The sequence below is a fragment of the Tursiops truncatus genome, chromosome 13, assembly GCF_011762595.2.
Source record: "Tursiops truncatus isolate mTurTru1 chromosome 13, mTurTru1.mat.Y, whole genome shotgun sequence".
NCBI lineage: Eukaryota > Metazoa > Chordata > Mammalia > Artiodactyla > Delphinidae > Tursiops > Tursiops truncatus.
This window is the reverse complement of record NC_047046.1, coordinates 2,255,688-2,279,750: the sequence shown is the minus strand read 5'-3', so window position 1 is coordinate 2,279,750 and position 24,063 is coordinate 2,255,688.

Below are 24,063 nucleotides of genomic sequence, written 5' to 3'. Positions count from 1 at the left end.
ACACGTGTCAGCTTATGCAGTAGCTGGTATGACATTGGGCAACCAATTAATCCCTCTGCATCTGCATGTCTACGTCTGTACAACAGGACGAATAATAGTGTTCACCTCGTGATGCTGTCATAAATATTAAACTAAGGCTCAACAACAAATCTTCCATTTTTTAACAAAAGGTTCAACTCACATTGACTGTCAAGCATTAATGTCATCTGGGTCCAGCTCCACAGTGCCGATAGGAGAGACATACGTTCCTTTCATATGATACACAATATTTCTAAAGAGTTTCACCTGCATTTCTCAAAGTGATGATACAATCACTAGTCTTAAGAAGTTTGCAAAGCTATCCAGAAGGTTGGACTGTGTGCATGAACAAAGAGGTAATACAAAACAAAATAGTGCAAAACAAAGGAGATAATACCACAAAAATCATAAAATGCTCTAATAAAAATTATGCTGTCTATTTCCAATGTGGTCTTGGGAAGGTCAGCTCTAGATTACTGTCCCATGCTGAATTTAAAATGTCTACTGAAATGAAGATTAGCTAGTTGTTCTAAAGGAAAGATGAAAAGATTCCCACAGGCAATGGCATAATGTTGGAGTGTGAGAGGATAGAAAATCCTAATAAAAGGAAGCGATAACATCAGGAAGCATAAATCCATTTTCTATTATTTCAGCCGTGTGGCTGACAGGGTCTTGGTGCTCCAGACAGGAGTCAGGCCAGAGCCTCTGTGGTAGGAGAGCCAACTTCAGGGCATTAGGCCACCAGAGACCTCCCAGCCCCACATAATATCAATCAGCGAGAGCTCTCACAGGGATCTCCATCTCAATGCTAAGACCCAGCTCCACTCAACGACAAGCAAGTTCCAGTGCTGGATACCCCATGCCAAGCAACTAGCAAGACAGGAACACAACCCCACCCATTAGCAGAGAGGCTGCCTAAAATCATAATAAGTTCACAGACACCCCAAAACACACCACTGGACGTGGTCCTTCCCACCAGAAAGACAAGATCCAGCCTCATCCACCAGAACACAGACACCAATTCCCCTCCACCAGGAAGCCTACACAACCCACTGAACCAACCTTACCCACTGGGAGCAGAAACCAAAAACAATGGGAACTACGAACCTGCAGCCTGTGAAAAGGAGATCCCCCCCAAACACAGTAAGTTAAGCAAAATGAGAAGACAGAGAAACACACAGCAGATGAAGGAACAAGGTAAAAACCCACCAGAACAAACAAATGAAGAATAAATAGGTAGTGTACCCAAAAAAGTGTTCAGAGTAATTATAGTAAAGATGACTGAAATCTTGGAAATAGAATGGAGAAACTACAAGAAATGTTTAACAAGGATCTAGAAGAACCAAGGAGAAAAAAACAATGATGAACAACACAAAAAATGAAAATAAAAATTCTCTAGAAGGAATCAGTGGCAGAATAACTGAAGCCAAACAATGGATAACTGACCTGGAAGGTAAAATAGTGGAAATAACTATAACTATAATATATAAATAATATAATATATATAAATAATATAAATAACTATAAAGAATATAAATATATAAATTTATAATTTATATATAAATATATAAATTTATATATAAATATATAAAAATATATAATATAAATAACTATAAATATATAAATAAGTATAAATATAAATAACTATAAAGAATAAAGAAAAAAGAATGAAAAGAATTGAGGACCGTCTCAGAGACCTCTGGGACAACATTAAATGCACCAACGTTCGAATTATAGGAGTCCCAGAAGAAGAAGAGAAAAAGAAAGGGACTGAGAAAACATTTGAAGAGATTACAGTTGAGAATTTCCCTAATATGGAAAAGGAAATACTCAGTCAAGTCCAGGAAGCACAGAGTCCCATACAGGATAAATCCAAGGAGAAACACGCCAAGACACATATTAATCAAATTGTCAAAAATTAAATACAAAGAAAAATATTAAAAGGCAGCAAGGGAAAAGCAACAAATACCATACAAGGGAATCCCCATAAGGTTAACAGCTGATCTTTCACTTGCAGAAACTCTGCAAGCCAGAAGGGTGTGACGGGACATATTTAAAGTGATGAAAGAGAAAAACCTACAACCAAGACTACTCTACCCAGCAAGGATCTCATTCAGATTCGATGGAGAAATTAAAATCTTTACAGACAAGCAAAAGTTAAGAGAATTCAGCACCACCAAACCAGCTTTACAACAAAGGCTAAAGGAACTTCTCTAGGGAGGAAACACAAGAGAAGGAAAAGACCTACAATAACAAACCCAAAACAATTAAGAAAATGGCAATAGGAACATACATATCGATAATTACCTTAAATGTAAATGGATTAAATGCTCCAACCAAAAGACACAGACTGCCTGAATGGGTACAAAAACAAGACCCATATATGTGCTGTCTACAAGAGACACACTACAGACCGAGGGACACATACAGACTGAAAATGAGGGAATGGAAAAAGATATTCCATACAAATGGAGATCAAAAGAAAGCTGGAGTAGCAATTCTCATATCAGACAAAAATAGACTTTAAAATAAAGACTATTATAAGAGACAAAGAAGGACACTACATAATGCTCAAGGGATCAATCCAGGAAGAAGATATAACAATTGTAAATATTTATGCACCCAACATAGGAGCACCTCAATACATAAGGCAAATGCTAACAGCCATAAAAGGAGAAATCCACAGTAGCACAATCATAGTAGGGGATTTTAATATCCCACTTTCACCAATGGACAGATCATCCAAAATGAAAATAAATAAGAAAACACAAGCTTTAGATGACACATTAAACAAGATGGACTTAATGGAAAATTATAGGGCATTCCATCCAAAAACAACAGAATACATTTTCTTCTCAAATGCTCATAGAACACTCACCAGGATAGATCATAACTTGGGTCACAAATCAAGCCTTGGTAAATTCAAGAACATTGAAATCATATCAAGTATCTTTTCAGAACACAACGCTATGAGGCTAGATATCAATTCCAGGAAAAAAACTGTAAAAAATACAAACACATGGAAGCAAAACAATACACTAAATAACCAAGAGATCATGAAGAAATCAAAGAGGAAATTTAAAAAATACCTAGGAACAAATGACAATGAAAACACGATGACCCAAAACCTATGGGATAGAGCAAAAGCAGTTCAAAGAGGGAATTTTAGAGTAATACAACCCTACCTCAAGAAACAAGAGAAATCTCATATAAACAACCTAACCTTAAACCTAAAGCAATTAGAGAAAAAGAACAACAACCAAAAAAACCCCAAAGTTAGCAGAAGGAAAGAAATCATAAAGATCAGATCAGAAATAAATGAAAAAGAAATGAAGGAAATGATAGAAAAGATCAATAAAACTAAAAGCTGCTTCTTTGAGAAGATAAAGAAAATTGATAAACCATTATCCAGACTCATCAGGGAAAAAAAGGGAGAACACTCAAATCAATAGATTTAGAAATTAAAAAGGAGAAGTAATAACTGACACTGCAGAAATACAAAGGATCATGAGAGATCACTACAAGCAACTCTATGCCAATAAAATGGACAACCTGGAAGAAATGGACACATTCTTAGAGAAGCACAACTTTCCGAGACTGAACCAGGAAAAAATAGAAAATAAAGAGACCAATCACAAGCACTGAAATTGAAACTGTGATTAAAAATCTTCCAACAAACAAAAGCCCAGGACCAGATGGCTTCACAGGCGAATTCTATCAAACATTTAGAGAAGAGCTAACACCTATCCTTCTGAAACTCTTCCAAAATATATCAGAGGGAGGAACACTCCCAAACTCATTCCATGAGGCCAACATCACCCTGATACCAAAACCAGACAACGATGTCACAAAGAAAGAACACTACAGGCCAATATCACGGAGGAACATAGATGCAAAAACCCTCAACAAAATACTAGCAAACAGAATCCAACAGCACATTAAAAGGATCATACACCATGATCGAGTGGGGTTTATCCCAGGAATGCAAGGGTTCTTCAATACATGCAAATCGATCAATGTGATAAACCATATTAACAAACTGACGGAGAAAAATCATATGATCATCTCAATAGATGCAGAAAAAGCTTTTGACAAAATTCAACACCCATTTATGATAAAACCCTCCAGAAAGTAGGCATAGAGGGAACTTACCTCAACGTAATAAAGGCCATATATGACAAACCCACAGCCAACATTGTTCTCAATGGTAAAAAACTGAAACCATTTCCACTAAGATCAGGAACAAGACAAGGTTGTCCACTCTCACCCGTATTATTCAACATAGTTTTGGAAGTTTTAGCCACAGCAATCAAGAAGAAAAGCAAATAAAAGAAATCCAAATCGGAAAACAAGAAGTAAAACTGTCAGTGTTTGCAGATGACATACTAAACATAGAGAATCCCAAAGATGCCACCAGAAAACTACTAGAGCTAATCAATGAATTTGGTAAAGTAGCAGAATACAAAATTAATGCACAGAAATATCTTGCACCTGTATACACTAATGATGAAAAATCTGAAAGAGAAATTAAGGAAACACTGCCATTTACCACTGCAACAAAAAGAATAAGATACCTAGGAATTAACCTACCTAAGCAGACAAAAGACCTGTATGCAGAAAACTATAAGACAATGATGAAAGAAATTAAAGATGATGCAAACAGATGGAGAGATATACCATGTTCTTGGATTGGAAGAATCAACATTGTGAAAATGACTATACTACTCAAAGCAATCTACAGATTCAGTGCAATCCCTAGCAAATTACCAATGGAATTTTTCAGAGAACTAGAACAAAAAAAATCACAATTTGTATGGAAACACAAAAGACCCCGAATAGCAAAAGCAAACTTGAGAAAGAAAAGCAGAGCTGGAGGAATCAGGCTCCCTGACTTCAGACTATACTACAAAGCTACAGTAATCAAGACAGCATGGCACTGGCACAAAAACAGAAATATAGATCAATGGAACAGCATAGAAAGCCCAGAGATAAACCCATACACATATGGTCACCTTATCTTTGATAAAGGAGACAAGAATATACAGTGGAGAAAGGACAGCCTCTTCAATAAGTGGTGCTGGGAAAACTGGACAGCTACATGTGAAAGAATGAAATTAGAACACACCTTAACACCGTATACAAAAACAGACTCAAAATGGATTAAAGACCTAAAGGTAAGGCCGGACACTATAAAACGCTTAGAGGAAAACATAGGCAGAACACTCTATGACATAAATCACAGCAAGATCCTTTTTGACCCACCTCCTAGAGATGGAAATAAAAACAAAAATAAACAAATGGGACCTAATGAAACTTCAAAGCTTTTGCACAGCAAAGGAAACCATGAACAAGACAACCCTCAGAATGGGAGAAAATATTTGCAAATGACACAACTGACAAAGGATTAATTTCCAAAATATACAAGCAGCCCATGCAGCTCAATATCAAAAAAACAAACAACCCAATCCAAAAATGGGCAGAAGATCTAAATAGACATTTTTCCGAAGATATACACAGTGCCTCCAAACACATGAAAAGAATCTCAACATCACTAATCATTAGAGAAATGCAAATCAAAAGTACAATAAGGTATCACCTCATACTGGTCAGAATGGCCATCATCAAAAAGTCTACAAACAATAAATGCTGGAGAGGGTGTGGTGAAAAGGGAACCCTCCGGCACTGTTGGTGGGAATGTAAATTGATACAGCCACTATGGAGAACAGTGTGGAGGTTCCTTAAAAAACTAAAAATAGAACTACCATACGACCCAGCAATCCCACTTTTGGGCATATACCCTGAGAAAATCGCAATTCAGAAAGAGTCATGTACCACAATATTCACTGTAGTACTATTTACAATAGCCAGGACATGGAAGCAACCTAAGTGCCCATCAATAGATGAATGGATAAAGAAGATGTGGCACATATAGACAATGGAATATTACTCAGCCATAAAAGGAAATGAAATTGAGTTATTTGTAGTGAGGTGGATTGACCTGCAGTCTGTCATACAGAGTGAAGTAAGTCAGAAAGAGAAAGACAAATACCGTATGCTAACACATATATATGGAATCTAAAAAAAAAAATGTTCTGAAGAACCCAGGGCAAGACTGGAATAAAGACGCAGACGTAGAGAATGGACTTGAGGACACGGGGAGGGGGAAGTGTAGGCTGGGACGAATGAGAGAGTAGCATGGACATATATACACTACCAAACGTAAAATAGATAGCTAGTGGGAAGCAGCCGCATAGCACAGGGAGATCAGCTCGGTGCTTTGTGACTACTTAGAGGGGTGGGATAGGGAGGGTGGGAGGGAGACGCAAGAGGGAGGAGATATGGGGATATACGTATATGTATAGCTGATTCACTTTGTTATAAAGCAGAAACTAACACAACATTGTAAAGCAATTATACTCCAATAAAGTTGTTTAAAAAATAAAATAAAATAAAATGCCTCCTGAAAGTAGAAAAGGGAGGGTGGAGGGTGGAGGGTGGAGGAAGAAATTTTGGACAGAGACCAGGAGCAGGCCTCTGAAAAGACACAACAAAGGGGAGGATTTTTTTTTTTTTTTTTTTTTTTGGGTACGCGGGCCTCTCACTGGTGCGGCCCCTCCCGTTGCGGAGCACAGGCTCCGGACGCGCAGGCTCAGCGGCCATGGCTCACGGGCCCAGCCGCTCCGCGGCATGCGGGATCTTCCCGGACCGGGGCACGAACCTGTGTCCCCTGCTTCGGCAGGCGGACTCTCAACCAGTGCGCCACCAGGGAAGCCCCAAAGGGGAGGATTTGAAGGCTCTCAAGAAGGCTGTAAAACTGTGCACCCTGCAGACCTGGCTGAGGTTATGAAATGCCTTCTGGGCAGAAAGGACCCTAGACAGAGAACTTGCCAGCCTTAACTAGGAGGGAATAGTTAGAGCAGCATGGATAAGAAAGACACATAGGAAAAAGCAAAAAAAAAAAAAAAAAAAAGTCATCGTCATCACAATCATCACTATCACCCCCATCATCACCACCCTCACCGTCATCACCACCATCACCATCATCACCACCATCACCGTCATCGTTGTCACCATTAACATCAGCATCGTCAGCAACGTCAGCATTTTCTGAGCACTTGCTTGGTTCCAGACACTGCAAAAAGGCTCCATGTGCATTATTTCATTGAATCCTCCCAACAGCCTTATGTTGTAGGTTCTACAATGACCCCATTTAACAGATGAGAAAACTGAGGCTCAGGGAAGCTAACAACTTGCCCAAGATCAGACACTGGGAGTGGCGGGATCAGGATTTGGTAGAAGCTGGGTGTTGTAACCCCATGTGGCCACTGGAAGTGTTGAGTGATTAAGCCGCGTGCACGGGAAGCTGGGGTTGCGTCCATGCCTCCTGGCAGGGGTCTGTTGTGCCGGGGATAATTACCAGATGTGACTCTGCCAGCTCACTGCAGTTTACTAATTCTAAGACACGTGTTTTTCATATATTAACATCTTTGAAGTTGGGATGGTATGTCATAGTTTGCTCTTAGAGTGTCTTCAACTCAATGAAAAGTGAGGGCTTAAGTTCCTAGAAGGAATATGTTTCGTTTTTATGGCAGACACTGATTGTGTTGTTGTTACCATTAGAGTTAAACGTGAAAAAGAAAAAGCAACTCCTCGATTAGATGTGTATGTAAACGATCTGTTGTTGTGTAACAGATAATCACAGAAGTTAGCAGCTTACAACAACCTTTGTGTTTTACCTTGCAATTTTGTGGGACCAGAATTCCACAGGGCTCATCTGGGTGACTTTCTCTTCCACTCGGCACGGACAGAGTTTCCTCGGAGGTATTTACCTATGGGAAGGGCTGTTCCTGAGGGCCCAAATGACGTCACTCACTCCTGGACAGGGTTGGCTGTAAGGCTCAGCTAAGCTAGCAGCATTGACCTGAGCACTGCCTGTGGCGTCTCTAACGTTGGCCTCAAAGCAGAAGGGCATCTTCCACCGTGGCTGAAAGCATATGTTCCGAGACCCCGAGGCAGAGCTGCAAGGCCTTAGATGGAGTAGCCTTGGAAGGCACGTGGCATCTCTCTGATTCCGCGTGGGAGAGACGTTCATGAGGGCGCGGGTGTTGGGAGGTGAGGATTGGACGCCATCTTGGAAGCTGGCTCCCAGCCCAGGCATGAATAAGGCCTCCTTCACCATCCACTCGATTCACTCGATGGCTGTTATCGGACACCTACTAGCTGTCAGCCACTGTCCTCAGCAACAAATAAACAAGAGGCACACGGTTCTGTTCTCACAGCAGTGACCCTGCGACAGGAGGTGGGGTGGGGAAGAGGCGGAAATATAGCAAGTAAAACATCAATAGGGTAGTTGGGAGTAGTGACCCCCATTTTAGAGAAAGACCTAGAGGGAGTTCCCTGGCGGTCCAGTGGTTAGGACTCCACATTCTCACTGGCGTGGTCCGGGTTCAATCTCTGGCTGGGGAACTCAGGTCCCACAAGCCATGTGGTGCAGCCTGAAAGAGACAGAAAGACCTAGATAAAGCATGGAAATATGATTGATCTGAATGACGAACCGGAAGTGATTCTCTGGGGGAAGAGCATTTGGGTTGAAGGGAACAGCACGTGCAAAGGCTGTAGGGTAGAATGGAGCTCAGGTTCTCAAGGGACAGAGGACAGGCCTGTGAGGGGTGGCATGTGGGGAGATGGGGTGAGCAGCTAGAAGAGCTTAAGAGGTGGGGAGGCCAGACCGGGGCGGGAGGGCGTTGGAGACCACGATAGACGGTGTGGGCTTTACTCCAAGTGGGACTGAGACACGGACTTGCCCCAAGGCAGGAGTCACTGGGTAGCTGGGTTTTGTGTGGCTTGCAACTAGCTGGGTACAAGCAGGGGTGAGGTGATTCAGCAAGACCAGCCTGCCCTTAGCACAGCTGCAACACAGGGGAGGCGCGTCTGCCGCACCTACACACCTCCCAGGCCCTCCCTGACGCCTCAGGCGGCTCCCTCCCGGGGCTTGCCACTCCTGCCCACATGTATCTCACAGCCATACCAGGAAACCATGTGCAGGGCTTGGCCAGCCAGACAGGGACAAAAAGGTGCTGACTGAAGTTGATGACAAGAAAGCTTCACCCGAGAGAAGGCTCTAAAACTCAGCCTAGGAAGGATTCCTCCAGTCTCTCTGTGTTATTTTGCACGTGTCTTTCGAAAAATCAAAGGAGAAAAGTGACTCTTGTTTTGGCTGTCAGCGAGGAGCCCCAGGGTTGCGCATAAGTACAGGGGAAGCAGTTCAGTTTTTAGAGTTCTAAACACATCAGACCTTCAGTCGTGGGACATCTGAACCTGTGGTTTCTCCAAGCTTTCTTGATTCGATTTGATTTTGTTACTTTTTCATAACCCCTTTAGTCCTCCCCAAAGAGCGCAGTATACAATCGGTGCATAATAAATGCTTGAATACTAATTGTGTTAGGCAGAACAATGTCCTCCCCGCCCCACACTCCGGAAAGATGTCCGCATCCTAAACCTTGGAAGTGGTGGCTGTGTTACCTTCCAGGGTAAGAGGGACTCAGCAGATGTGATTAAAGTTAAGGATCTTGAGGGGAAATTGTCCTGGACTATTCAGGTGGGTCCAATCTAATCATATAGATACTTAAAAATGAAGAACCTTTCCCAGCTGTGATCACAGAGACGTGATGACAGAAGAAGTGTCAGAGAGGTGAGACATCAATGACTTTGAAGATGGAGGAAGGGGCTGTGCGCCAAGGAATGTGGGAGTCTCTAGGAGCTGGAAAAGGGAAGGAATGGATTCTCCCCTTAGAACGTCCAGAAGGAACACAACTCTACCGACACCTTGATTTTAGTCCAGTGAAACGCATTTTGGACTTCTGAACTTCAGAGCTATAAAAGAATAAAAATTGGAGTTGTTTTAAGCCACTAAATTTGTGATAATTTGTCAGGGCAGCCATAGAATCTTTTCCAGGAATTCTAACTCACACCTCTTTCTTCTGTTCTGTGGCAAGATGCACCTTCTTTTGGAAGGTATATTCTATTATTTTTGAGATGGGGTAGGTTTTAGCCAGGACTTTTTCATTTATGAGCCCCTGAGACCCAACTCAAAATGGCTTAAGAAACAAAAAAAAGGAGTGTATTGACTCACTTAAATGGAAAGTTAAGAGTCTGAGGCATGGTTAGATTTAAATACTATCATCAAGAAGATTTGGTGATATATTTCTACAATGGAATATTACTCAGCCATAAAAAGGAATGAAAGAATGCCATTTGCAGCAACATATGGATGGACCTAGAGATGATCATACTAAGTGAAGTACGTCGGACAGAGAAAGACAAATATCATATGATATCACTTATATGTGGAATATAAAAACAAATGATACAAATGAACTTATTTACAAACCAGAAACAGACTCATAGATGTAGAAAACAAACGTATGGTTACCAAAAGGGAAAGGTGCAGGGAAGGGATAAGTTCGGACGTTAGGATTAACATATATACACTAATGTATATAAAACGGATAATCAGCAAGGACCTACTGTATAGTACAGGAAAAATATTTTGTAATAATCTATAAGGGAAAAGAATCTGAAAAAATATATACGTATATGCGTAACTGAATCACTTTGCTGTACACCTGAAACTCACACAGCACTGTCAATCAACTCTACTCCAATAAGTAAATGAATAAGCAAATCTCCCAGCCCTGCCCTCTTCCACACGTCCTCACTCTCAGCGTGTTGTTTCCCCACAGCATCCCTAATTTAGAGTCCCCAGCTGACAACCTCTCTGCTTCAAGACCGGTGGAAACAAAACATTCTCTCTCTCACCTGTGTGAACAGAAGTTCTCAGCTTGATGGTTATTGGCCAGGATTGGGTCACATGACTATCCCTGAACCAATCAAACGGCCAAAGAGATACAGTGCTCTGATTGGCCAGGTGTGATACCCACAAGCATCCCAGCGGACAGCGAATGATGGAGGTTGTAAATAAGGAGAGAGGTTCCTCAAAATTTCGGAGACTGTTACCCAAAGATGGAGAAATGGATGCTGGGTGACAAAACAATGTCTACTACAGGAATACTGGGCATTCACTGGTTTACTAGAAAACCAGCTGGTTCAGCACTGTGGCCCCTTCCATGAAACAGTGTTTGGGGGATACGGGGGCACCGTTTGCAGAAACCATCCTTTCAGTGAACCCTCAGATCCACCCTTCCCGGTCCCTCCAGCAAGAGACGAGGACACTGTCATGGATGCTTTATTCCCATGTGAAAGTTTACCTCTGGGTCTGGTCACGGGCACTTAACCTTGGGTCTTTTCCAGTTTCTCTACAGTTTCCCATCCTGCAGCTGCCCTCCTGGAATCCCTTCTGGTTGTCTTCTGTCATGCTGGGACTAGGAATATTCACTCGTGTTTGTTTTCAAACTGGAGTCTTGGCCTTAAACCAGGGAAATAAGGCTTTTTCCATCCGCCCACCACCATCCCAAACTGGCTTCCGGAAAAGCCCTGGGAACATTGTGGGCAGGACTTCTGATGAGCCAGAGAGAAGGGTATCCCAGTTGAAGCTTCCAAACAAGCTAGGCTTCCTTGCCAGCCCTTAGCACCTGCCCACCGTGGTTGGGCTCCATGTCTATTGCCCAGGCGAAATTCTTCTTTCCTGTGAGTGGGCATTTATCCTCTCCCAGCTACCCTGGTACCTTATCAGATGCTCAGCGATGGCTCCAAATGTGGAGACCCCATGGGGACATAGAGCCCAGGGCCCAGGCCTCTCTTTCCCACAGATCTCTGTGATACCAACCCCACCTTCAAGGTCCGACACTGCAGAACTGAAGGCCAAAGTACATTCACCCCAGGATGTCAGTCCTTCAGGGCAGCAACAGAGAGCGAGTCGCAGCTAATTCTGCTTCGGCTGCCCTCAACTGGCACAGCCAGACCAAAATATTTTGGGCTAATTCATTTGGCAAGAGCATCAAAGCCGAGAGAAGATTGAGTCCAAGTTTTCTCCTCTTTTAAAAATAAAATAAAACAGAAACAAAAACAAATCCTGGCATGAAGAGTAGCAAAACTCTGATTACCTTTCATCTTCTGCGTTTGCTAGAACACAGGTGCCATGAGGGTGTGACTCCTGCCTGGTTTTCCTCACCAGCACACCCCCTGCACCGAACATCATCCCTGGCACACTGTAGGTGCTCAGGAAGTGTTCGCTGGATGGAGTGCTGGTTACTATTGCTAGATAAGAAACCACTTGAAACTTAACAGCGGAAGACAACCGTGTGACTATACCCATGAGTCTGTGGGTTAAGAATTTGGATAGGGCACAACACGGATGGCTTGTCTTTTCTCTGCAGCATCTGAGGTCTCAGCTTTGAAGACTCAAGTTTGGGGGTGACTCAATGGCTGGAGCCTGGAGTCACCTGGAGGTCTCTTCACTCATGTACTTGGCATTTGCTTTCCGTCGGTTGGGACTTGGCTGGGTTGCCGGACACAACACCTACATGGGCCTCTCCACGTGGTCTTAACACATGGGTAGCTTGGTCTTCTTCACAGCATGGCAGCGTCTTCAAAAGAACCAGGAAGAAGTAGTGTCACCTTATGTGACTTACTCTCAGAAGTCTGGTAGCATCACTTCTGTAGTCACCAGCCTGCTCAAATTCTAGGGGAAGGAACATAGATTTCTCCTCCTGATGTGAGAGTTGGGGTCAACGTCACACTGTGAGAAGAGCATGTGAGATGGACGGTGACGTTGCAGCCATTTTGTGACATACAGTCTGCCACAGACGGTGAATGGGTGAGACTCCGATAGGCTAGTCAGTCAAGGTATCTTTGCAGTGACACGCTCCACCCCATTCCAGGTGTTTTAAAGTAGTCGTAGGCACCATGAAATAGCCTTAAACATCACTAAAAGTGGACAGATTGATCTCAGATTCAGAGTTGGATTAAAAGCATCTTCCCGGAGAAAACAGCATATCAACCTGGGTGGTAACAGTGTTTGGGTTAAAAGTGAAGCCAGACCCATGTCCACATCCTGGTCATGATATTGTGCTGTAGTTTTGTCAGATGTTATCATTATGGAGGAGACTGGGTAAAGATATGCAGGCTATCTCTGTGTTATTTTTTATGACGCTCCAATTATTTCAACAATAATTTCAGTCAGAAGAATGTAAAGCCAGGCTCTTGGGATCCAAATCCCGATTCTGTCACTAATCAGCTGGGTCTGTGCACACCCACAACTTAATGTATCTGTGCCTTTCTCACCTGTAAGATGGGGCCAACAACAGTAGAGACTCCCCGTAATAGGATAAAATGTCTTTCTATTGGATCCGCAGGCATTCAAGACAACACAAGTATTCTGAACGATTGGAAAGAGAAAGCTAATGAGTACCCTGGAAATATCACCACGCCAGCATTTTCGCCCCAGAGACCTGCTGGACAGTTGTCTGTTCGCTGACTGACGTTGGCTGCAGGCATTGCCTGGGACATCGGTAAAAAGAGCCAGGGCGAAAAAAACATAGCAAGTGTTTAAAATACCTGGTCATTGGCCGAGGAGTCAAGACACACACGACCCCAAAGAACGACTTGACCGAGAACCTGTGTGCTGACCGTTTCCCAGACGCTGAAAGGCCTGTGCACGGAAAAGGGAAAATCCAAGCTCAGAATCTGAAGGGTCACGCCCTGCTCCAAGCTCTGTGGCTCTGGTCTCATATTTAGGTCTTCGAACAGCCTATAAAACACTATGATGATAGATTGATAGATTAGCTCGTGAAGGCTCAGAGAGGCTGCCATTTGCCTAAGGCCACACAGCTCAGAAGTGGAGCAAACCACGGCTGGAAGCCAGTTGGCTGGCTCAGAAGTCTGTTTTCTTCTGCTACTCCTTCCCCTAGGCCTGCTGCCAGAATCAGAGACAATCCCCTCGGCACTCTGCACACCACGCTCCGCCCCGCTCCCGAGGGGCCTTGTTGTTAACTCCCGTGCCTGCATTTTTGCCCACAGACGTGCTCACGTGGGAGCGTCTCCCCCTGCCAGGTGCAGCAACGTAAGCAATGCTGTGACTGACGGCAGCAGAGCTCCTCCAGCCCCACCCCCAGAGCTCCGCCGGGGCCAGCAGTGCCTGACCGTCGCACACGTGCCGGTGAGGGCGACCCCAGAAAAGCAGCCAGGAGGGCTCTGCAGCTAGACCACGTGTATTTAAATCCCAACAGGACGGCCGTGGCCTCAGCTTCTCCATCTGCAAAACAGGCATCACAAGAATGCCAACATCACGGGACCCTTTGGAGGATGAAATGAGGTGATACCTGCACAGAACTTTGGGCTCCCCAGAGAGACATCTAGATAAAGTGAGCAAAAGAAAGGGACGAAAAGCATCAAATTCAATGGCACGTCTTCCCTGCACCTTCCTGGACTGTCCATCTTATGCGGGGAGGGGATTCTAAAGCCTTTTCAGGACCCTCCCAAACAAAAGTGGAGGAGGATGTTTGTTCTCAGATCTCATCTGCACCCTCTCCACCCTGCTGGGCATCAAAGCAAGCTTCACGTCCGGGCTCCCTTGCCATCTGGCTTAGGGTGGATTCAAACAGAGGGAGGCTGACCAAGGTAGGCAGAAGCGGGGAGCACGGCCGGAGGAGGCAGTGTCTCGCCCCCTCTCCCTCTGCTCTGGTACATGTGGCTTTTCCTCCGTGGCTCCAGCCCCCACTGAGGGTCCCTCCTCCTGGGTCCCTCTCCTGCTGTGCAAGCCCCGGCCTCCGGTTTAGATCCGGCTGGCTTCCCAGGTCAGGCGACACCGTCTCTCCTGCTGTCCCTGCGGCCCACGCGGGCGGTGGCTCCCTGCCCCTGCTGCTCTCTGGGCGCTGACATGCCCCGTTGGGAAGCTGCAGGATCCTGTGGGGCAGGGATGGAATTTGAAGCCAGGCGTCTGCGTGAAGGCAAGACCCGCAGGTCTTGGACCACAGCATCCCTGACCCAACGAGCCTCTGCCCCGCAAACCCCAGATACTCTTGGTAGTGGGTTGAACGGTGTCTCCCCAAATGCATGTTCACCCCAGAAGGTGACCTCATTTGGAATAAGGGTCTCTGCAGACGTCATGAAGGTAAGGACCGAATGAGATCACACTGGATCAGGGTGGGCCCTCCATTCAATGATGGGTGTCCTTAAAGAAGAGGACAAACAGAGACACGTGATGACAAAGGTAGAGACCGGGATGAAGATTCTACCAGTCCAGGAATGCCAAGGACCGCCGGCCACCCCAGGAGTTGGGGAAACAAGGAGCAGAGGCTCCACGAGGAGCCAGCCCTTCTGACACCTCGGTTTCAGACGTCTGGCCTCCAGACCCCTGACACCCACAGGCCCTTCATCTGGGATTCGACTCCACTGGCCGCTCCCCCAACTGGGCGCCCCTGGGAGATGGGTTCTCCACGAGGCCCAGGTACAAAGTGCACAGTTGCCCTTTAAATACATTAAAAGAGATCCTGTGAAGAGTAAAAAAAATAAACCTGATGAACAAGATAAGACTTCAACTTGGACTTGAAAGATGGGGGAAGAACAAGACGAAGCGGGGCCCGGGCAGAATCCACGCAGCTCAGCTCCCGCTGCCTCAGGCCATTAAACCACCGGCGATCCGGGGAAAACAGCTCAGCAAGGCAGGCCCCTCCCGTGTGGACGTCTGAGGCCTGTGCCTGCCCAGGCCCAGCCGTCCCCGTGGCAACGGCAGACACTGGTCAGGGCAGGCAGAGCTGTGGCCCACCGGCAACCCCAGGGCTGAACACACTCACATCGAGGGCTGATGGGGGACGGGCTGGGGTGGCAGGGGTGTGTGTGTGTCTGTGGGCGTATGTGTGTGCAGGTGTGCATGGGTATGTATGTGTGAGCGTGCACGCACGTGTCCATGTGTGCTGTGCGCATGTGTGTGAATATGTGTATGTGCATGTATATGTGTGTAGGTGTGCATGCGTGCACGTGTACACACGCACACATGTGTGATGTGTGCATATGCATGTTTGTGTGTATCAGTGTGAGTGTGTGTGTGTGTGTGTGTGTGGGAGGGTCTGTTCCTTCCACCCAGTGGCTCTGCCATCCCCTGGGGCTCTGAGACCCCCGCTGGGTCCTCCAGGCCTGGCTCACAGATAAAGAAAGAGAGACGACATCCAGCAGAGAGTTTGCAGAGGCCACCCTGGAAACATGACGCCACCTCCTTCCAATGCCACTGGCCACACTGGGTCATGTGGCCACGTTCAACTACAAGGGGACCAAGAAAGGTCCCATTCTGCATCCCGAGAGGAAGGGGAACGGGCCTGGGGATCACATGGCACTGCCTCCCCGCCCAGCTCTGACGTCCGCATTCTCAGTGCGTGTTTCATGTGGGGACAGCCTCCTGCCCTCCCTTATCCCACCCCTCTAGGTGGTCGCAAAGCACCGAGCTGATCTCCCTGTGCTATGCGGCTGCTTCCCACCAGCTATCTATTTTATATTTGGTAGTGTATATATGTCCATGCCACTGTCTCACTTCGTCCCAGCTTACCCTTCCCCCTCCCCGTGTCCCCAAGTCCATTCTCTACGTCTGCGTCTTTATATGTTACAGCCTTGAAGCAGGATTTCTTCCTCAGGAAACCTCAGTGTTTGCTCTTAAGGCTGTCAGCTAATTGGATAAGGACCACCCACACCCCGAAGGATAATTTCCCGAACTTAAAGTCACCCGATTGTGGATGCTAACAACAGCCATGAAATACCTTCACGGCAACACCGCGAGATTAGGGTTTGATGAAACTGCCTCACCGAGTAGACACATAAACCTGACCATCACATGCTGCGTTTTTCAGATGAGAAGTTAGAGGCTCAGAGAGGTCACCACCCTGCCCAAGGTCACAGAGCTAGTGATCAGTGGAACAGACTGGGCGGCCGCGTCTTTGGATCTCCGTTGCCTGTGCTTTAAAACCAGCAAAGTGTCAACCACTTCAACTTCTTTATTGTTTTGGCCACGCCGCGTGGCATGCGGGATCCTAGTTCCCCGACCAGGGATGGAACCTGCGCCCCCTGCCGTGGAAGCGCGGAGTCCCAACCACTGGAGCGCCGGGGATGTCCCTCAACCACCTCAACTTCTGTTGACCTGAGTCGCAGGCGTGGGGCACAAGGGGGACCCCAATCTTGAGCGGGACCCAGGAAGGCAGGACATCTACCATCAAGCACGCCCTCTTGCCAAGAACTCTGTCCTCCTGCCTGAGAAGTTTTTCCATGCAAGGGGATGGATGGGATGGTGACCCCTAGGAGATCCCAGCGGTACCCCAGCCCTATCCTAGCTTTGCAGACCACCCAGAAATTTCTCCACTGCCTCTTCTCCTGAGCCCTCCTGCCACACCTAACCCAGCCCAGGCTAATGGGTCGCTACAGAAAGAGAAGTTTCCAGCAAAATGCCGTCTCATAATCCTTTTAAGAGGGGCCCTCGCAGAAGTAGGCATGCAACAACACTTAGCTCTCAAAAGCAATCCAAGAGGAAAAGCATCTGTCCCTGAATATTCCACAGACCCTCCCGCGGGGTCCCAGGGACTGTCATATTGTTTCCAGTTGTGTTTATGGTAAACTCAGGGCCATAAAATGCCTTTGTCGTCCTCGTAAGAGACAGCAGGAGTCTTAGGAGATAAATTTTCATTCCAAAACTTTGAGGTGCATTTTCCAGGTGGTGGATTGAAACAGAAAAACATGAAGTGGCTCAGGACAGACCATTTTTCCCTCCAAGCCAGAGATTAAAAAGTGAAAAGCATTAGGTAAGCATTAGGTTAAGATGGAAAGGAAAAGAGATATTTTGCAAATTGAGTGTATACAGCCCGAGGAAAGGGCTGGGGGTTGAGCCCACGGAATGTTGAAAACTCTCTAAACACAGGCAAGAGGGGCAGGTCAGAAAGGCTGATGTGCAGATTCTGGGTTGCAAAGAATACAGCAGAGGCCCTCCTCACTGTCAAAGGGAGATGGAGGTGTTTTTGAGGGGCTGACTCCCAGCCCCGGGGGTAGCTGCCTTGGGGCTCCGGGTATCACTTAGCTCTGTGCCCTAGGGTCAGCGTCTCCACCACTCTGGCGTTACCTCATCTCACCCCTGGAAACCTGTCCATCCAGATAGGGGACTGGGGTGGCGTGGGGCTCGAGCCCTCCCACATTCTCAGCACAGCCCCAAAACTGGATGAACAGCCAGCTTGCACTCTGCACGGGGAACAGAAACCAGAACCAAGCTTGCCTCGTGTGCACCCCACACCAGAACCCAAAAGTCAACCTCCCGTTGGCCCGGAAACCCAATCACCAAGCGTTTCAGGGAGAACAAAACCACAGCTAGGTTGAGTTTTCTAAAATGGTGTAAATATGTTACTGAAGATAAAATGTTACATTGAGAAGTAAAAAACTGGAAATGATCTTAACGTCCAATACTGGGGGAATTCATGAAACATTGTGACACAATGGAGTGTGGACTGGCCATCACAGTGATCTTTTAAAGGGATATTTCATGATAGGGAAAGATTCTCGTGGTATCTTATTGAGTGAGCAATAAAGCAGGTTATGAAAAGGTAGGTACAGTACGATTGCACTTACAGAATCACACATAATTGCGGTAGGTAGCCTTTCCAAAAACAACACCCCACACCAAAAAGGACTGGAAGGCTCTGCATGAAACAGCAAAAGCACGGGGGTCTCCGGGGGTGGATTCCGGTTTTGACTTTAATCTTTTTGCCTGTGTTTTATGTTATACACACTTTATCTACGAACATGTGCTCATTCTGTGATCAGAAAGTAAGCTTTTATTATTATTTTTAAGACAGCTTTGTAAAAGGGATTTCTGGGAAGGATCAAATTTCAGAGGACAGCGTGGTTGGGACCGGTTTCATGATAGTTCTGTTAGTGACGCCCGGCCCCCTCCCAAGGGCACGGCCAAGGCCACCCGTGGTCTGGATTCCTGCCAACATCATCAGAACCTCATCCTGTCACCCCACGGCTCTGCCTACCGCCCCTCCTTCCTGTGACATCAGCACCACCGGGCAGGCGAGGCCGAGGACACAGTGGTTGAGTGACAGGGGGAGGGTTGTATCTGTGTCTTTGCTGTGGCACTTGTGGACCCAGTGGACCAATGAGGGCCCAAAGCCCTGAGTCCCAGAGGTGGACCAAGCCATTCAGGGCGCCCCTGCTGCCGTGGGTTCTCAGCCACACAGAGGGGGTCATTGGCTTCCACAGCTACATCATGCAAACCGTCCGTGTTCTTCTTCTTAACCTGTAACAGCTCAGAAGTCACACTCCGACTAGCCCCTTCGAGGGCTCTTCCCTCCCCCCCCAGCACCACATGAATGATGAAGGTCACAGGCTCTGAGGCAGTGGGCACAGGCTCTGCCCCGTGGCTCTCGGTGACCTCGAGCAGATTGCTTAAACTCCCCGGCCTCAGTTTTCAGGGCTGTAAAATGGGGATAGTAATGTCTGATCTACCTCTGGCACTGGTGGCGAGGATTAGAGGATGTAAAAACACAAAGGAAGTGCTGGGGCAGTGTTGATATTATCAAAACTGAGGATGATTTCCACATAGAGCTGGCCAAGAGTTCTTCACACCATCTGTCCATCCATCCAAGCTCTGGCCTGGGTACCACAGAAAGGGGAAAAAAAACTGAGAGAGAAAGGAAATTCTTGTCTCCAAGTAGGCAACGTCTTCAGAGGTCCGAGTCAGAGAGAACAGGACAGCGCTGGCCACACTCAACAGCGTGACCCTGATTGGAGGAGAGATGAGGGGGAGGGGACAGTCAGCCAAGGCTGGCAGGACCGGGCGCAGCGGTGTCATCGATGTCACAGCAACGTCTCCGTGCTTGTGTCTGAGGACAGACAGTTTTTTGGTTTTGTTTTTTTGTTTTATGTTTGTTTTTTTTTAACATCTTTTTTGGAGTATAATTGCTTTACAATGGTGTGTTAGTTTCTGCTTTATAACAAAGTGAAGCAGTTATACATATACATACGTCCCCATATCTTTTCCGTCTTGCGTCTCCCTCCCACCCTCCCTATCCCACCCCTCTAGGTGGTCACAAAGCACCGAGCTGATCTCCCTGTGCTATGCAGCTGCTTCCCACTAGCTATCTATTTTACGTTTGGTAGTGTATTTATGTCCATGCCACTCTCTCACTTCGTCCCAGCTTACGCTTCCCCCTCCCCATGTCCTCAAGTCCATTCTCTATGTCTGCGTCTTTATTCCTGTCCTGCCCCTATGTTCTTAAGAACCATTTTTTTAAAAAATTCAGATTCCATATATATGTGTTAGCATAAGTTATTTGTTTTTCTCTTTCTGACCTACCTCACTCTGTATGACAGACTCTAGGTCCATCCACCTCACTACAAATAACTCAATTTCGTTTCTTTTTATGGCTGAGTAATATTCCATTGTATGTATGTGCCACATCTTCTTTATCCATTCCTCTGTTGATGGACATTCAGGTTGCTTCCATGTCCTGGCTATTGTAAATAGAGCTGCAATGAACATTGTGGTACATGACTCTTTTTGAATTATGGTTTTCTCAGGGTATATGCCCAGTAGTGGGATTGCTGGGTCACCATATGTGCGTGGGTTTATCTCTGGGCTTTATATCCTGTTCCACTGATCTATATTTCTGTTTTTGTGCCAGTACCATACTGTCTTGATTACTGTAGCTTTCTAGTATAGTCTGAAGTCTGGGAGCCTGATTCCTCCAGCTCCGTTTTTCTTCCTCAAGATTGCTTTAGCTATTCGGAGTCTTTTGTGTTTCCATACAAATTGTGAAATTTTTTGTTCTAGTTCTGTGAAAAATGTCAGTGGTAATTTGATAGGGATTTCATTGAATCTGTAGATTGCTTTGGGTAGTATGGTCATTTTCACAATGTTGATTCTTCCAATCCAAGAACATGGTATATCTCTCCCTCTATTTGTATCATCTTTAATTTCTTTCATCAGTGTCTTATAATTTTCTGCATACAGGTCTTTTGTCTCCTTAGGTAGGTTTATTCCTAGATATTTTATTCTTTTTGTTGCAATCGTAAATGGGAGTGTTTTCTTAATTTCACTTTCAGATTTTTCATCATTAGTATATAGGAATGCCAGAGATTTCTGTGCATTAATTTTGTATCCTGCTACTTTACCAGATTCATTGATTAGCTCTAGTGGTTTTCTGGTAGCATCTTTAGGATTCTCTATGTACAGCATCATGTCATCTGCAAACAGTGACAGCCTTACTTCTTCTTTTCCAATTTGGATTCCTTTTATTTCCTTTTCATCTCTGATTGCTGTGGCTAAAACTTCCAAAACTATGTTGAATAATTGTGGTGAGAGTGGCCAACCTTGTCTTGTTCCTGATCTTAGTGGAAATGGTTTCAGTTTTTCACCATTGAGAATGATGTTGGCTGTGGGTTTATCATATATGGCCTTTATTATGTTGAGGAATGTTCCCTCTATGCCTACTTTCTGGAGGGTTTTTATCATAAATGGGTGTTGAATTTTGTTGAAAGCTTTCTCTGCATCTATTGAGATGATCATATGGTTTTCCTCCTTCAATTTGTTAGTATAGTGTATCACATTGATTGATTTGCATATATTGAAGAAGCCTTGCATTCCTGGGATAAACCCCACTTGATCATGGTGTATGATCTTTTTAATGTGCTGTTGGATTCTGTTTGCTGGTATTTTGTTGAGGATTTTTGCATCTATGTTCATCAGTGATATTGGCCTGTAGTTACCTTTCTTTGTGACATCTTTGTCTGGTTTTGGTATCAGGGTGATAGTGGCCTTGTAGAATGTGTTTGGGAGTGTTTCTCCCTCTGCTATATTTTGGAAGAGTTTGAGAAGGATAGGTGTTAGCTCTTCTGTAAATGTTTGATAGAATTCGCCTGTGAAGCCATCTGGTCCTAGGCTTTTGTTTGTTGGAAGATATTTAATCACAGTTTCAATATCAGTCCTTGTGACTGGTCTGTTCATTTTTTCTATTTCTTCCTGGCTCAGTCTCGGAAGGTTGTGCATTTCTAAGAATTTGTCCATTTCTTCCAGGTTTTCCTTTTTTTTTGGCATAGAGTTGCTTGTAGTAATCTCTCATGATCCTTTGTATTTCTGCAGTGTCAGTTGTTACTTCTCCTTTTGCATTGCTAATTCTATTGATTTGAGTCTTCTCCCTTTTTTTCTTGATGAGTCTGGCTAATGGTTTATCAATTTTGTTTATCTTCTGAAAGAACCAGCTTTTACTTTTATTGATCTTTGCTTTCATTTCTTTTTCATTTATTTCTGATCTAATCTTTATGCCTTCTTTCCTTCTGCTAACTTTGGGATTTTTTTGTTCTTCTTTCTCTAATTGCTTTAGGTGTAAGGTTAGGTTGTTTATTTGAGATGTTTCTTGTTTCATAAGGTAGGATTGTATTGCTATATACTTCCCTCTTAGAACTGCTTTTGCTGCATCCCATAGGTTTTAGGTCGTTGTGTTTTCATTGTCATTTGTTTCTATGTATTTTTTGATTTCCTCTTTGATTTCTTCAGTGATCTCTTGGTTATTACATAGTGTATTGTTTAGCCTCCATGTGTTTGTATTTTTTCCAGATTTTTGCCTGTAATTGATATCTAGTCTCATAGCATTGTGGTCCGAAAAGATACTTGATACGATTTCAATTTTCTTAAATTTACCAAGGCTTGATCTGTGGCCCAAGATATGATCTATCCTGGAGAATGTTCCATGAGTACTTGAGAAGAATGTGTATTCTGTTGTTTTTGGATGGAATGTCCCATAAAATCAATTAAATCCATCTTGTTTAATGTGTCATTTAAAGCTTGTGTTTCCTTATTTATTTTCATTTTGGATGATCTGTCCATTGGTGAAAGTGGGGTGTTAAAGTCCCCTACTATGATTGTGTTACTGTGGATTTCCCCTTTTATGGCTGTTAGCATTTGCCTTATGTATTGAGGTGCTCCTATGTTGGGTGCATAAATATTTACAATTGTTATATCTTCTTCCTGGATTGATCCCTTGATCATTATGTAGTGTCCTTGTCTCTTGTAATATTCTTTATTTTATAGTCGATTTTGTCTGATATGAGAATTGTTACTCCAGCTTTCTTTTGATTTCCATTTGCATGGAATATCTTTTTCCATCCCCTCACTTGCAGTCTGTATGTGTCCCTAGGTCTGAAGTGGGTCTCTTGTAGACAGCATATATACGGGTCTTGTTTTTGTATCCATTCAGCCAGTCTATGTCTTTTGGTTGGAGCATTTAATCCATTTACATTTAAGGTAATTATTGATATGTATGTTCCTATTGCCATTTTCTTAATTGTTTTGGGTTTGTTATTGTAGGTCTTTTCCTTCTCTTGTGTTTCCTGCCTAGAGAAGTTCCTTTAGCCTTTGTTGTAAAGCTGGTTTGGTGGTGCTCAATTCTCTTAGCTTTTGCTTGTCTGTAAAGTTTTTAATTTCTCCATCAAATCTGAATGAGATCTTTGCTGGGTAGAGTAATCTTGGTTGTAGGTTTTTCTCTTTCATCACTTTAAATATGTCCTGCCATTCCCTTCTGGCTTGTAGAGCTTCTGCTGAAAGATCAGCTGTTAACCTTGTGGGGATTCCCTTGTGTGTTATTTGTTGTTTTTCCCTTGCTGCTTTTAATAGTTTTTCTTTGTATTTAATTTTTGACAGTTTGATTAATATGTGTCTTGGTGTGTTTCTCCTTGGATTTATCCTGTATGGGACTCTCTGTGCTTCCTGGACTTGATTAACTATTTCCTTTCCCATATTAGGGAAGTTTTCAACTATAATCTCTTCAAATACTTTCTCAGTCCCTTTCTTTTTCTCTTCTTCTTCTGGGACCCCTATAATTCAAATGTTGGTGCGTCTAATGTTGTCCCAGAGGTCTCAGACTGTCCTCAGTTCTTTTCATTCTTTTTTCTTTATTCTGCTCTGCAGTAGTTATTTCCACTATTTTATCTTCCAGGTCACTTACCCGTTCTTCTGCCTCAGTTATTCTGCTATTGATCCCTTCTAGAGTATTTTTAATTTCATTTATTGTGTTGTTTATCGTTGTTTGTTTCATCTTTAGTTCTTCTAGTTCCTTGTTA